Source organism: Tupaia chinensis, unplaced genomic scaffold, assembly GCF_000334495.1.
Source record: "Tupaia chinensis unplaced genomic scaffold, TupChi_1.0 Scaffold000275_1, whole genome shotgun sequence".
Classification (NCBI taxonomy): Eukaryota; Metazoa; Chordata; class Mammalia; order Scandentia; family Tupaiidae; genus Tupaia; species Tupaia belangeri.
The window spans coordinates 7,442,303-7,458,972 of record NW_006159757.1 but is presented as its reverse complement, the minus strand read 5'-3'; positions in this window follow the sequence as shown (position 1 = coordinate 7,458,972).

Here is a 16,670-nt window from a genome sequence, read left to right as displayed (position 1 = left end):
TCCTTCATTAAAAATGCCTACAGACTCCTAAGGTCAACCTTGGTAGAAAGTGAAGGAGGTGTATAAAAATGGCACTGTCTGGAGATCTGGGTTAGGCTTCACAGCACTGACAGACATCTATCCAATGGCGGAAGACTCCTTTTCCAGGTTGTCACTTAACAATATTTTGTATGGGGACCAGCAATTAGTGTAACGGCTATGTCGCTGGACTCCCACATAGTCGACTGCAGTTCACATCCCGGACCTGGTGGCTTAAACTCACGTCGGGCGCATGTGCGTGTGTGCCCAAGATCCTGAGAGGAGAATGGAGGAGAAGGGATTGCGGCATGGCCATCCCCCCTGGGGGGTGATTTCTCGCTTTCTATCTCTCTGTCTCTCTCTGTCTGGCAAGCGCACGTGCCCTATAGCAAAAACCTCTCCAAAAAAAAAAAAAAGTGTATGGTAATAGTCTCTCCAGGTGAAGTTATTTAGATTATAAAACCAAATTCTACGCATAGAGCACACCATAAACCTTAATAAATGCCTGTCAGAAATTGTTGGCAAATTTTAATGCATTTATCCATAATTTTTTGTTCCTGTCTTTTGCTTTTAGTTATTCTCCTTTCACCAAATGTAATTTATCACTGATACCCAAGAGGAAAAGAGGTCAACTGAATAAGTTTTTCTTTAGATAAAACTTTGGTAAAGCATATCTGTAAAAATATACTTTTTAGACTGGCAAAACAGGTTGGTTTTTTTTTTTCCAAAATGCTTGGGACCAAAAGTGTTTCAGGTTTGGGACTGTTATCAGTTTTTGGAATATTCACATGTACATAATGAGATATATTGGAAATGGGACATAAATCCAAACATGAAATTAATTTTTATCTTTTGTATTTACTATACTTTATGCTATCTATCTATCTATCTCTATATACATATATATACATAGCATGAAGATAATTTTATTTTATTTATTATTATTATTTCTACTTTCAATTATTATACACTATTTAGTTTGTAAAGCAATTTTACCCAGCATGATATACATCACACAGCAGGCGAGCTGAGAATACTATACATGACATCACCAACAGGCAACAAACCATATCTGTATCCCACAAATGTCTTACTTCTCCATTTTTTCCCACATTTCCCTTCTTGCAATCTTCTCCTCTCCCACTCTCCTTCCACTGTGTCCCCAGTGTCCATAACAATTTTCAGTGCTTTTATGTCCTCCAGTCTTTCAGTCTCTACCGTAGAGAATAGACATTTGTTATACATTAAGTGGAGACATGCAATGTCTCTGTTTCATAGCTTGACTTGCTTCACTCAGCAATATATCTTCCATATTCATCCACTTTCTATCAGATACCAGGTACTTGTTTTGTTTTGTTTTTCTGAATAGTATTCCATGGAGTATATGTGCCACACTTTTTCAATCCATTCATCTGTTTGTGGACATTTGGATTAGTTCCATGTCTTAGCAATCGTAAATAATGCCACAATATAGTTGTGCAAGCACTTTTTTCTTTTCTTTTCTTTTCTTTTCTTTTCTTTTCTTTTCTTTTCTTTTCTTTTCTTTTCTTTTTTTTGGAGAGGTTTTTGCTATAGGGTGCGTGTGCTCGCCAGAGAGACAGAGAGACAGAAAGCGAGAAATCACCCCCCAGGGAAGATGGCCATGTCGCAAGCCCTTCTCCTCCATTCTCCCCTCGGTATCTTGGGCGCTCACGCACATGCGCCCGGTGTGAGTTCAAGCCACCGGGTCCGGGACTCGAACCATGGTCGACTACGTGGGAGTCCAGCGACATAGCCATTACACCAACTGCTGGTCCCTACAAGCACTTTTTCAATGGAACATTCTCCTGTCCTTTGGGTAGATACCCAGGAGTGGAACTGCTGGATCATGTGGTAGTTCTATTTGAAGGTCTTTGAGAAACCTCCATATTGTTCTCCACAGTGGCTGGGCCAATTTACTTTCCCACCAACAATGGAGAAGAGTTCCCCTTTCACCATATCCCTGCCAACACTTATCACTGTTTGTTTTTTTAATTCTTGACATTCTGACTGGGGTTAGATGGTATCTCAAGTGATTTTGATCTGCATCTCCCTTACAATGAGGGATGTTGACCATTTTTTGATATGCTTTTTGGCTATTTGTAGGTCTTCCTTAGAGAGTTGTTTTATTCAGCTCATTTTCCCACCTTTTAATTGGGTTAATCATTTTTTTCTGGGTAAGTCACTTGAGTTCCCTGTGTGTTCTGGTTATCAGTCCCTTATCTGAAGCATAGTTAACAAAAATTCTCTCCCATTCTGAGGGTTGTCAATTCACACTAATTACTGTATCCTTTGCTGTGTAGAAACTCCTTAATCTGTTGTAATCCCACCTATCTGGGGGATTATTCGCTGTGCTTTGGGGGTCTTGCTTGAGAAGTCATTGCCTACCCCAATGTCCCCCAGAGTTTTCCCAGTGTTTTCTACCAGTAGTTTTATAGTTTGTGGTCTTAGGCCTAGATCTTTGATCCACTTTGAGTTGATTTTTGTTAATGGTGACAGACAGAGGTTCAGACCATGTTTTTGCAGGTGGATACCCAGTTTTTCCAGCACCATTTGCTAAATAGGTTTTCCTTTTCCCACTGGATTGACTGGTACCTTTAGTCAAAAATCAGTTGGCTGTATGTTTTGGGGTCTCTACTCTGTTCATTGGTCTTCTGTCTATTTTTGTGCTAATCTCATGCCATTTTAATTATAACTTTGTAGTGTATTTTGGGATCAGGAAGAGAGATACCACCCACTCCATTCTTCTTGCACAGAATGGCTTTGACAATATGGTGTCTTTTATGATTCCAGACAAATTCTATGTTTTTTTGTTTTTGTTTTTTTTTTTTTTTTAGATCTGTGAAGAATGTTTCTTGTAATTTTGAAGATAATTTTATACAGTATTTTTCTACTGTAGGTTTTGATCACAACTCATCAAATGGGATTAGGTATAAAATTTTTCACTGTGGCACTATGTTGGTGCTCAAAATTTTTTAGATTTTAGAGCATTTTAGATGTCAAATTTTCAAATTGGGGGAACCAGTAGTTAGCGTAATGGCTATGTCGCTGGACTCCCACGTAGTCGACCGTGGTTTGTGTCCCGGACCCGGTGGCTTAAAACTCACGCCAGGCGCATGTGCATGCATGCCCAAGATCCCGAGAAGAGAATGGAGGAGAAGGGATTGTGGCATGACCATCCCCCCTGGGGGGTGATTTCTCACTTTCTGTCTCTATGTCTTTCTCTGTCTGGTGAGCGCATGCGCCCTATAGCAAAAAACCTCTCCAAAAAATTTTTTTTTCAAATTGGGGTACTCAGCCTGTGTTTATATTTTTAGTTGCATGGCTCCCTTAGCCTGTATTAGTGCTCTTTTTGGAACACTATGCCACGGTCTTCAAATAGGTCTAGAAAAGTTTTAAAGGAGTTGGACACTGGTTTAGAAGTTTAAAAAGAAGAATGAATCTGAAATGTATTTTGGCTGTCAAATCTGTGTTTTGTACCCATTTTAACTAGCAATCTATTATCCATAGATTCTTCACCTTAAGGTTGATTGGAAATCTCAGGCAATACATTAATCTTGGAAAGGGAATACAACCAACAAATTCTTCATGTGTCAGGCATTTTGTCTTTCTTCCTTTTTTTTCTGTATTAAAAATACCATTTTACCATTTTAACTGTGCAATTCAGTGTTAAGTATATTCATTTCATTGTGCCACGTCACCACCATTCATCTACAGAATTTTGCATCATCCCAAACAGAAACTCTGTGCCCATAAAACACAAATGTTTCCATTCCTCCTCCCCCATTCCCTGGTAACTCATTCTGCTCTTTTCTCTCTATTGATTTGACCAGTCTAGTTATTTCATGTAGTTGAAATCAGGCCAGCACTTGTCTTTGTGATTGGCTTATTTCACTTAGCATAATCTGTTCAAGGTCCTTCATGTTGCAGCAAGGGTCAAAATTTTTTAAGGCTGAATAAAATTCCATTATATAGATAGACCACATTTTTTTTTTCTTGTTCATACACTGGTGGAGGGCATGTGCCTATTTTTGTCTCCATGTTTCTGTCCTGCTTCTTATGTACCTAAGTATTCAATGAAGGGACCCCCACCTTGAAGATCTTGCCTAACCTTAATCCCCTGCAAAGTCTACAGCCTTTAACTCCATAGTCAGATAAGTTTTCACTCTCTTAATACCATTACAACCAAATTTCAATACATAAGTTTTTGAAGGACACATTCAAACCATAGCAGTCTTTTAATATAAATAGCAATTACTTTAATGGGTTGCTTGAAGAAAGTGACAGCATTTGGAACGTCAAATGGAATTCATTATCATATTTTTGTGAATTCAATAGAATGGAGTCATCAACTGTCTATAGAAATTAAGGCAGTAACTAAAACAGTTTGCATATCAGGGAAGAGGTTGTAGAATGCTCCAGGGTCTGTTCCCTGACTTTCTGTATGATCTTGGGCATATTATTTAAACTTTCTGTGTCGTTTCTTCATCTGCAAGTCCATACTACAGACAGTTTTTGAAGGATTAAATGAACTAGTAATAGACATAAAGAACTTAAAACAACATGTAGCATGTATAATTAAATAAATTTTTAATATATGTTAGCTATTTCAAATATTATTTCTGAATCTATTTCAAGTTTTCTATGCACAAGTGGAACACTCCAGGCATCTGTACCCCTGCCTCTCTGTCCTATTTTCTTCTGTTTATTGTCTTTATTCTGTGGGAGAAGGGATCAGGACGGTCCTCTAAAGCTGTCCTTTCTCTTCTTTCTCCCCTGAGAGCCATCCTTTCCTCAGATGTTTGACTCTCACCTCTGTTGATAATTCTCACTTCTTCTGCTTCTAGATCCTCATTCCAGCCCTAGACTTATCCACAACAGCCTGGAACTATTCACTTGTTCACTTGAGTGAGTGTCTACCACCTCAAATGGAACGGACCGCATTGAATTCATTCTACTTCTTAACTGGTGTCTGTCTATACTTGGCTGTTTCTATCAGTGACACCTCATTCTCCAGACACTCAAATGTAGGCCCCTATCATATGATAGTATTAGAGAACAAAGACATGAAAGGTACAGTCCTTGACTTCCAGGCACAGTCCAGAGGAAGATAGAAAAGCAAATTAACATCTTCTGGGTAAGAGTTGAAGATTTGGATGCATTCTTTCTGCTAGCAAGGATAGATAAAATTTAAAGGAGGGAAAAGAAAAACAAGAAAACAAGGAGAGTTTACCTGGTTCATCAATGAGAACACATCTTGTTGGACTGGAAGTAGAACAAAATCAGAGTTAGCAAAGATGAGGGTTAGGAATCTGAGCTCTCAGGAATCTGCTTATGTGCATTAAAGGGACTAAAACAAGGCACTGGAAGTAAGCTCCTACTTGAGCTAAGGGCTAGTCTGGCTTTTCTGCCCGTCAGCACTCAGTGTTGGGTGTGTTTGTGGTACTGTGGAGCACATGGGGATGACAGCCACTGATCCATCAGCCCACAGTCTGGCTGATTAATTTTAGTTGGATGGACTTAGTGCAAGAGTTCATGGGATCTGCCATTCTCAGGAAGTAAGGCAGAGGCCTCAGCTGGATCTCCAGTTATTTTTGTTTAGTCATTTTGTTTTAATTAAAAATAATTTATTCTTCAGTGAATATTGTTCTGATCCTAAGGGCTCTTCTTCTCCTTCTTCTCTTTCTTCTTCTTCTTTTTACATTCAATCACTGTATATCATTATAATATAAAAAATGAATTTTCCCAGCACCAATGCACTATATATTATTGGAGAGAAATTGAGGGGCAGAGACAGAGAGATGACATTGCCTCTGTAGGGTGGAGTTTGCCTTAAACTTCTGAATTCAAGGATATCTGAGGAGTGGAATAACTGGAGCAGTGGTGGTCCAAGCTGAACACCACCCATGATGAGGTGACTTCACTCATGGCCCAATATCCATTTTATAATTTCACTGGTTTAAAGACAGAACAAATAGAATAACCTAAAACTACACAAACAACAAGAGAAGTTCATGTAACAAGTTTGCCCTATAAAGCCAAATCAATGACTTGAGATATCTTTGCATAAGCGTGGAGCAGACCAGGAAAGGGACTTGGTAGAAATGATGTATTGGGCAGTTGCAGAGGAGCCTCGAAATTTATCTCTCTACTGGATCAGAGGGGGCAACTTGCTCCTCAGTTCTTTTACTACTCCACACATAGGATGTGTGTGTGTGTGTGTGTGTGTGTGCGTGTATGTGTTTGTGTCTGTGTGTGTGTTGGGGGAGAAGGATGTGGATTTCTTGGGCGTGCATAGTGTCTGGGCAGTGGAATCGTTTCTACCAATTTAAAGGAATATTAACAAAGAGAGAAGAAATTGCTGAGGCTCAAGGGAACTGGGCAAACAGATTAACAGTAATCTCTGGATTCTGACAGCATTTCTCTAATTGGCACCATTTACCTTGACTCAACATTACCTTCCTTATATGAAGACACAGTCCCTGGTCTTCTCGCCAGCATAAATTTCTATGAAAGCTCAATAAAAGAGAAATAGAAAGGAGAGGCAGTTATTAAATTTCTCTTAAGCTCACAAACTCATTTCTGTTAAGCCTGTTTCATCTCTTGAAAATGTTGCAGTGAGCAGAGGTCTACCATTGTCCAATCTCCTGCCTTGCACTCGGGGTCCTCATTTTTCTCTAGGCTTGACTCGGCCTGACAGATCCCCTTGCAAGGAGGCTGAGTTCCTTGTATATTTTAGTCCTTCTTTCCCAGCACTTCATCCTCATCCTGAAAACTGAGATGGCTTTAATATGTTTGTCATAGAGGGCTCAGAATAAACCTGTTATCCAGAGTTTCAAATGCCCCCAGCCTCAGCCCTAATCCCTATGCATTTAGCCCCACAACTGTGCATCAGTTCCTTAGGACAACTCTGGGCACGTGACTACATGCCCATTTGGTATTGTAGAACAAGTGAGGAATAAGAGCCGGTAGACTGGAGCTCTAGTCCTAACTTGCTGACTATGAAAATCTGAGGAAGTACCGTGACCTCTTTGAGTCTCTGTTTTGCCACTGGTAAAATAAAGAATTTGGAGAGAATATGATAGCATGTTTTGCCCCAATGCTCTATTTTTCTGTTATTCTGGAGCTCAATGAGGTGTTAGGAAAGTCATGGGAAACATAACTTCTCTAAGAAACTTGGAGACTGTGTTTTGCCTGGGGTCTCGATGAGGGTGGTCACTAAGTGTCTTATTGGCACACATGGAACAAGGCCCTTGTGGGAGCTGGATTTAGGTTGCCAAAGTGAGGGTATCTTCCTTTGGTCTAGGAATCATTGTGACATGTGAGCTCCTTCCTATCCTGTTACAGTTTTCAAGGTGAGAATAAAGCGATGGGATGGCTGTAGACATGGAAAGCTGGAAAACTCATGAAATCCTTATTCTACTTAGAGGCTTGTTAAATGAACTCGAATGGGATTGTTAAATATGCCACACCATCAGCTCATCTCAAATGCAGCATCACCTGCTCTCTTGGCTCCTGGATTGGTGTGGCTACACTGGATTTGTAATGTGAGAGAGAGCTGGTCATTAAAACATTAGTTAATGGGTTCTCCCTGCTCATTTGTGTTTCCACACTGGATTCAATAAATGTGTGTTTGACTAGCAATAATAAGCCAGAGCTTCTTGTAATTAATCTTTGAGAATTGCATTTTAAACGTATGAGAGAGATTGATACACGCTTACGCATTTATGTTTATAAACAATCTTTCCTCCCCTTCTCTGCCCCTTCCTTCCTTCTTTCCTTCCTCTTTTATCTCTTGTTACTGAAAATAATATCATTCTATAATAGCTAATTGATGTCCTTGTGAGCAGCTACTTTGGAAATCACCTGGTCAGATGTGTGTGTCTTTTTTTAATAAAATCAGCTGAATGGGGGAGTAAGTCCATGCCTGACACTGGCCCCTGTGGAAGGTCTCAGCTGCCCAGTGCACTTTGCTACTGCCCATGCTGAAGGTTCGATTTCAGAGGCCAGGGTTGCTCACAAGCGTCTGCTCTTGGAAGCTGGTTGCCTGTTTGAGTCTTGTTATTCTGCCTTCTCGGTAACATTAAAGTGACACCGTGTGAAAGGCTTAGAAGAAGAGATTTCTCTGCGGAGGGTCTCCTGAGAGGGAAAATGTGGTATTATTCTCTAAATCTTTTCCCAATGTGTCAGGTTTCCATGGTTCTGTTTCTTACTGTTCATGTTGGAAATGACTGCCTGATTCTCAAAGGCTGGGGAAAAGGACTCGTAAGTAACACAGAAGATTTCCCGATTTTTTAATAGACAAGATCACATGCTTTTCTTTTTTCTCTTTGGAACGCCTGTTTTAGTCAGGGTCATCTATAAAAGCAGAACCGGTAGGATGTACAAGTGTGCGCGTACGTGTGTGTGTGTGTGTATGCGTGCATGTGTGTAGAAAGAAATTTAGTGTAATGGATTGGCTCTTGTGACTGGGAGGTTGACTAATCCCCAACTCTGCAGTCATCAAGATGGAGACCCAAATAATATCAATCTGAAGGCTTGAAGCTCAAGAATAGGTGATGTTTCAGTCTGAATTTGAAAGCAGGAGAAAGCTATTGTCACAGCTCAAAGGCAGTCAGACAGAGAGGGAGATTCTTTCTTAGTTATCCTTTGTGTTCCATTCAGGTCTCTGATGGGCTGAGGCCTACCCATATTGTGGAGGGCCATGTACTTTTCTAAGTTTATTGATGGAAGTGTTAATCTCATCCAAAGATACCCTCATGGAAACACCCGGGATAGTATTTGAAAAAACATCTGAACACCCCATGGCCCAGCCAAGTTGACACATAAAATTAACCATCATAGCACCTATGTTTAAGTCAATGAACCGGAGCCTGAGAACACATCGTCTTTTTCTCATTCTCTCTAGGTCTATGGTCTCAGGGCTTGTTGGGACCTGGGGTCAGGATGGTGGATGCTGGAGAGTGTTGATAAACTGCAAACCATAGGCTTCCTCAGTGCTAAGGAGGGTTGCTGGGAAGACAACCAGAGCAAGAGGATTACCAGGGCTGATGTTGCAAGAAGAGGTCCTAGGAAATGAGCTTGAGAGATTTTCAGTTCATCTGAATTTTTTTTTGAGAGAGAGATTTTCACTATAGGGCGCGTGCGCTCGCCAGACAGAGAGAGACATTAGAGACAGAAAGCGAGAAATCACCCCCCAGGGGGGATGGTCACGCCGCAATCCCTTCTCCTCCATTCTCCTCTCGGGATCTTGGGCACGCATGCACACGCGCCCGGCGTGAGTTTTAAACCACCGGGTCCGGGACGCGAACCGCAGTCGACTACATGGGAGTCCAGAGACATAGCCATTACGCTAATTGCTGGTTCCCTTCATCTGAATTTTTCATGGGGTCTCTAAAACATGTTTTACTGGATTCATACCCAGCAGCTCACCTGTGGAAACTAGTCCTTCCTATATACCTTCGTGATCTTGCTTGCTACCCCTTCCCCTCCCAGCTGTCTTCAGTCCAACGCCTGGCTGTTTTCTATCAGGTGCCCACTGAAAACACCCTCACTCATTGGCTGATAAATGCCCTTGAAAATCTCATCTCCTCCAAGAAGTTTAGTACCTAAATAGTTGATTTATAAATATCCCAAATGCTCACAATTTCAAAGGAAGAAAGGTATAAGATCAAAAGATAGTTACTAGGGACTAACAGTTGGCTTAATGGCTATGTTGCTGGACACCTATGTAGTTCACCATGGTTTGAGTCCCGGACCCTGTGGTTTAAACTCATGCCAGGCATGTGTACGTGCATGCCCAAGATCCTGAGAGGAGAATGGAGAAGAGATTGTGGTGTGGCCATCTCCCCTGGCAGGTGATTTCTCACTTTTTGTCTCTGTCTTCCTGGCAAGCAAAAACCTCTCAAAAAAAAAAAAATAGTTACTGAATTGAGACTTGACAAGAGAAAGGCAAGTTTAGTGCTACATTTTGTTTCAAATTTGATCTATGCTGGCTAAATCTTTGTCAGTGGTTAATTTAGATAAGGAAATCGTGTGTGTGTGTGTGTGTGTGTGTGTGTGTGTGTACAAATAAATAGATTGGTGCAAACTCAAGTTATCATCGATTCTTATGGTTTATTCAAGTCATTTATCTTTTATTCAAGTCATAGTCAATTTTTCTCTCATTTCCTTTATTAAAATAAAACCCATTTAGGCATAATGGGCCGCTTATGGAAATATAGATAATGATAAGAAACTCCCTCTCTTGTTGATTCTAGCTTTGTATATTGCACCAAAATACAAACTACTCTGGCAGATAGAAAGCTGCTGTGCTTTTTGCCAAGTTCACTTTACCTAACTGATAATAAAACTAAACATGTTTTCTACATCTTCCTTTACTATTTTTACTATTAATTTTGAAAACATGCCTAAAGGACAGCAGCACTCAGAAGTGAAAAATTTCGTAGCATTTCTCCTTCTAGAGAGGCAGCTGGGGCTTAGCGTCTTCAAACTGCACAAAACACGGGGAGAGATCAGAACGATGTCACAGTCTGCCAATGACTGGGAAGATGCAGAATCTGTCCGATGCTTAACACCTTGTGGAGATAAAGACCTGAGATAATTTTTATATTATTAGACACAATTAGGAGAAGCCATGAAGTGGGGGGGGGTGATACACACTTCTGTATTCAAATGGAAATAAGCGCCTCATTAGTAATGAAAGCTCCAGGTTATGTTACTGTGTAACCTTTTGTTCAAACACGATGTCTGAAATTTGCATAAGCAGTCAGCTGTGTATATCTCAGGGCTATTGAAATGCTATGACTCACCAATCTAGGCAGCCTCATAAACAGTGTTTTTCTCCTTTTCTGGAGCCCTTGTTTTCACAGAAACACAGCTGTACAGCCGTGACAGAGAAGTTGGCAAGGGAAAGGGAGTAGGCAATAAATGTACATGGTCCCACCCTGGAGTCTCTGGATTAAGGGTGCCCTGCTTGGGGCCACTTGGAATGAACAGATATACGAGTCGTACTGTGCCATGTTTGTCATTTCATCTCAGAGTGGAACTGAGATGGTGCAAACGGACCAGCCAGACTGAAACCTACTTAGAAACTATGTGCTTATTCTCTAATGCAGTTTTGACATTCATTGGCCTTCTTGTTTTAAATGAGCAGGCAGAGCAGAGGTAGGATGGAAGATTCAGAGGCCTGCCTGGACTTCAACAGGACTTCCATAATAATTCTCTGAGGAGTTAAGAATAAATCTGTCAGAAACACATGGAATGCATTTTCACTGAAGTTCCACATGTGGAATTAGATATTCAGTGGGAAAGGACAACCTCAGAGGGTGATGGTGGAGGGGCAAAGGAAGAACGTTTTATGTGTCACTAATCAGCTGATCCAGACAGGTGACACTAAGATCTGGGCCCTGAGGCCACCTGCCCATGTGTCTGCATCTGCTCTTGATGGCACAGAGAAAGAAGACAGGATTTTTTTTTTTTAAATTGCCGGGGTACATGCACACTGGCCAAGGAGAGATGGGAAGGAGAGGGGGAGAGAGAGAGAGAGAGAAAGTAGAAGGAAGCACTCCTAGAGAGGTCATTGCAATCCTTTCTCTTCCATCCTGTCAAGATTTGGAGCACACACACACACATGACCAGAGTGTTTTTCAAGCTGCCAGGGAAGGGTTTTGAACCTCAGTCAGCCATACAGGATCTGGAACCTTTAACCAATAGGCTATGGGGCTAACCCATGTCAGGAATTTTAAGAGAAAATTTATAATTACTGAGTGGGGAAACTGGCTCTGCCAGACTGCACTGTGTTGAGACTGGGGTCAGTTGGACAGAACACATAGCATGATGGAGAAGCATGTCCTGTCTGTCTGCACATGGTACAGCTATGCTGAGATTCAGGGGAGAAAAGCAACATACTCCTTAGATGCATAGATGGGACTGAGCCAAAGGCCACGAATAGGACACTTCCTTCCAACAAAACACACTGCTCTCTTTTTATTTGGTAGGTAAGGAAAGATCAGTAGTTACAACTTACCAAAGCACACAGGTGCCGCTAGGACAGCTAGATCACAGTGACCTTTTTCCTTGATAAAACACACAATTTGGGGAAGTTCCCCAAATCCCTTTACTAAATAAAAAGAAGCAGTGAACACACCATGGAGAACATGCAGATCAGAACAATGATTTGATCTAGGTTCAGAGAAGGATAAAGTTTTCACAAGAAAGAATGAATTATATTTAGTAAAAACATCTACCATTTTTTTAAAGAGGTTTTTGCTATAGGGTGCGTGCGCTCGCCAGACAGAGAGAAAGAGAGACAGAGAGACAGAAAGTGAGAAATCACCCCCCCAGGGGGAATGGCCACGCCACAATCTCTTCTCCTCTGTTCTCCTCTCGGGGTCTTGGGCACACACACACGTGCCCGGCATGAGTTTTAAGCCACCGGGTCCGGGATGCGAACCGCAGTCGACTACGTGGGAGTCCAGTGACATAGCCATTACGCTAACTACTTGTCCCTAGTAAAGACATCTAAACTGGCCTAAAAGTTGTACTGGAAAAAAAAAAAAGTTACCTCTCTGCATATGTAGGCATTGTTTCAGAATTGGGGGAGTTATTTTTAACTCTGGCTCTTGCCATTCTCTGATTATCAGATCTTGAAAATGTCACAGAAGTGTTCTCTGCCCAATTGAATAAAATGATGACTTAATTAGTGGTAATATAATGATTGAATTGTAATAAAAGCTCTCATTGATTGAACACTTTGCATACTTTACATTTGCTTTACATTAACTGAATTCTCATAGCATCTTCAAAGTAAATGAGAAAATCTCCATTTGATAGATAGGAAATGGGGGTTCAGAGCATTTAAATAACTTGCCCCAAACCACACAACTAAAATATGTCAGAGTTGAGATTTACATGCTCACCTCTTTACCTCTAAAGCACATGTTCTCGGTCATCATATTGTACTATTAATATATTGCCTCCCCTTTGTCTTGTTGAAGACAAGAACATAGTGGTACCTGTGGTACCCACATCCGAGGCTTGTTGCAAGGGTTAATTTATGTTTATCTAACCTTAAGCACTATACGTGTCTTTGTCCTAGTCCCTAAACCCTAGCCTCTCCATTCCCACTTTTTATCCTGCACTAGGGCCATCTTGACCATTTTGGTAAGACCTTGGAGAAGCCATTAACCTATAGATCTCACCACTGTTTGTATAAGAGAGAAAGTCATCCAACTTGCCTAAAGAACGGGACTGGAAGAAATGATCTCTCATTCCTCCCAACCCTCAAACATCTCAGTGGGATTTGGCATAGTAGTCTCCAAAGCTCTGCTTCTTTCTTCCTAAGAATATACCCTATGTACAACTTTGCTTTAGTTCCAATTTACTAGTCAGTAAATTTCAATCTTTGTTGTCTATTTCCAGAGGAAACATGGCCAGTTGGTGTGATAGGAAAAAAAAGAAAAAACAAAACAAAAATTAAGTAGCAAAAATAGCGACTAACATTTGCTATGTACATAAAATGTACCAGGGACTGTGCTAATCATTTTGCAATAAAAAATAAATAAATAAAACTAACAATGAGTCCTACCTTGTGGTCAGGTACAAAGAAGAACTGGCTGGCATCCCTTCCTTCTAAACCCCTACCCCTCCAACTGCTTGAGGCCACATTCCGACTCGTGGTTGTTTCACATCATACCTATGGCATTAACTTTATGGGCTTTGAGCAGTTACCACTCATGCTCCTAAATGATATTGTTCTTTCCCCCTATTCCTTTGAAATTATTACTCTTCAAGAGCCAGCATCTCAATTGATTCATCAGTAGGAAATAAAAATTAAAATAACTCACACTAGATTGTTAATGACTTACAACAGCTTAGTATGCTACCCTGCCTAGAAATATTCTCTTCAAAAGAAGATATCTCTTAATTCACAGAACTTAATGTATTTATATTGGATGTTCAAACCATGGCAGTTGGTGGATTTTAGGCTCAGCTCTTCTAGGCACTTTATAAAGAATTATGATATCTATATCAGAATTGGATCTAGGTTATTTGGATCATTATAGACATTAATGAATAAGAAGTATTTTAGACCTATCCTGAATGGTAAATGTGCCTAAGAAACAAGGCCACAGGTACTGAGAATAGATCGCAGGCACTGTATTGTGGAGTTATCATGGAAAGACGAATAGGATGTTGGGCACTCTCAGACCAGCCAACGCAGGGGATCAGCTTCACTCCCTTGACATCAGTGAGCTGAACTGGGTGATCTCTACACTTCTTCCTGGTCAGTGTTCTAAGCTATCATGCTCCTCCCAATCTCCCTGTGCAAATAGGATGGGCACAAGTTGAACAGCTTCAGGAATTGGATTTTAGGATAAATTTAACCTTGTCTGGAGGTGTATTACAAAGAGAGAGAGAAGGAGAATTCCTGAACTTGTTTACACAGTTTCTGCAGTTCATTAGGACAGCCTAATAAGCCTACCTTCCCTAGAGACGGAAATTAAGACCACCAGCCAGGGCCTCTCGTTGCTGTAGAAACAGGCATCAGGAGTTTTTTTAGTGAATCAGGAAGGTGGCAAACAGAATGCAGAGAAAGAATGGCACTGTCATTTCTTGATAGAAATTAGGACACCAACACACACACACACACACACACACACACACACACACACACACGATTTACTACCAAAGCAAGAAGGTCAGGATGAGGCTGTACTTTAATTGAGGGTTTGTCTCTCTGCTCCCTCCCCCATACCTCTTCCAAGACTATGATATATGAAAATCCAGGAACTAAATCCTCTTTCCCCTGTGGCCCTGGTACCTTGCACAGTGTTGAGCAAAAGACAGCTCATGCATTCATGAATAAGCATTGACCCATTTGCTTCTGTTCTCTTACCCTCTCTGACTGCATATCATTTTAGTGATCAAATAATTTTAGTGATTTCTTTCTTTTCTATTCCTTCTCAAGGTTACCTCAGTGCACACTTTCCTAACGTTTCAAATGCATTAACAGATCTGTGTGTAAGTGTAGGGGTTTATCTGTGTGTGTATCTAAGATAGGGAGGCCAACACTGTGATTCACTGAAAATTTCTTTGAAATGATTCTGCATGGGTAAGACTTAAAGTGTTTGAGTCATTTAAAAAAAGACTTGAAAAGAAAAGTTTTATGTCTCCACATGTGACATTTCTTCTATTGTCTATCTTTCAGAGAACTGATCTAGCCAATATTAAATAACATTTTAGTCCACTATTCTTTTTTAAACCTTAAAGAATAAATAGACACTCTATATATGAGTGTTGGGGTGAAAGTGAGCATCTCTTCCCCCAGAGTGCTATGCAGATTTCTCCCTCATTTTCATCAGGTGTCAATTCAGATGTTACCACTTCAGAGGGGTCTTTCCTGACTACTACATAACAACTTGTAACCATCCCACCCCAATGACACTCTCTCTTCTAGTCCTGCTTAATTTTTCTTCATTTCTTTTGTTGTTTTGTGAAATTTATTACACTATATTTATGTACTAATTTGTTAACTGTGTCTTCACTGCAGAGTAAATTATAGGAAAGTTCCAATCAAAACTATTCAGGGACCAGCAGTTAGTGTAATGACTATGTCACTGGACTCCCATGTAGTCGACAGCGGTTCGAGGCCCGGATCCAGGGGCTTAAAACTCACGCCGGTTGCATGTGCGTGCGTGCCCAAGATCCCAAGAGAAGAATGGAGGAGAAGGGATTGTGGCATGGCCATCCCCCCTGGGGGGTGATTTCTCGCTTTCTGTCTCTCTGTCTCTCTCTGTCTGTCTGGCGAGCACATGCACCCTATAGCAAAAACCTCTCAAAAAAAAAAAAACTGTATCCATGATGGATACCAAAACTATGCTTATGTAGTGAATACTTAATAATCATTGAAAGAATGAAGTGATAAATAAATGAAGAAAAAATTGAATGAATATATGAGTGAATGAATGCAACAGGAAGGAGAAATTTGAAGCAGAGGTTGCTCTTAATTTTCTCATCTTTAACAAGCGCTGTGATAAAACACTATAAGATTGGAAAAGAAAACACAGCTCCATAAATGATGCGTAAGGTGGGACTGGGCTACAGGGAGCAACTTTCTATATCGCTCTATCATTCTTCCTTCTTCTGGAAACCCTGCACGTGATTGCATGTGATTGAAAGAGAACATTGCAGGCTTGGTCCACCTAAACTCTTCTGGTGCCTGTATCAGACAGAGGAGAGGTCTCAGGAATCACACTGCCTCTGACAAAGTCTTTGTATAGCTTGTGGTGTGGGGTATGAAAGAGACATTGGGATAAAGGAAAATGAGTATGATCTATGGAGTCAGAGACCAGGCTTAAATCCCATCATTTCCATGTACTGTCTAAATGGAGATCATCTTTTCCATGGTGATCACCATTAGCAACATGGGATGCTAATACTTTTAGTTGGGGTTTCTGTGAAGATTTAACAACCCAATGCCCTCAATGAGAAGTGGAGTGCGATGCTAAGAGGAGAGACTCTGGATACAGGTAGTCTGGGTTCCAAATGGAACCTGTTTCTTAGGAACCATATGGCTAAGCACCCCAGTCTCCCATAGTTGTGAGGAATTAAATGAGATCCATACTTGCACT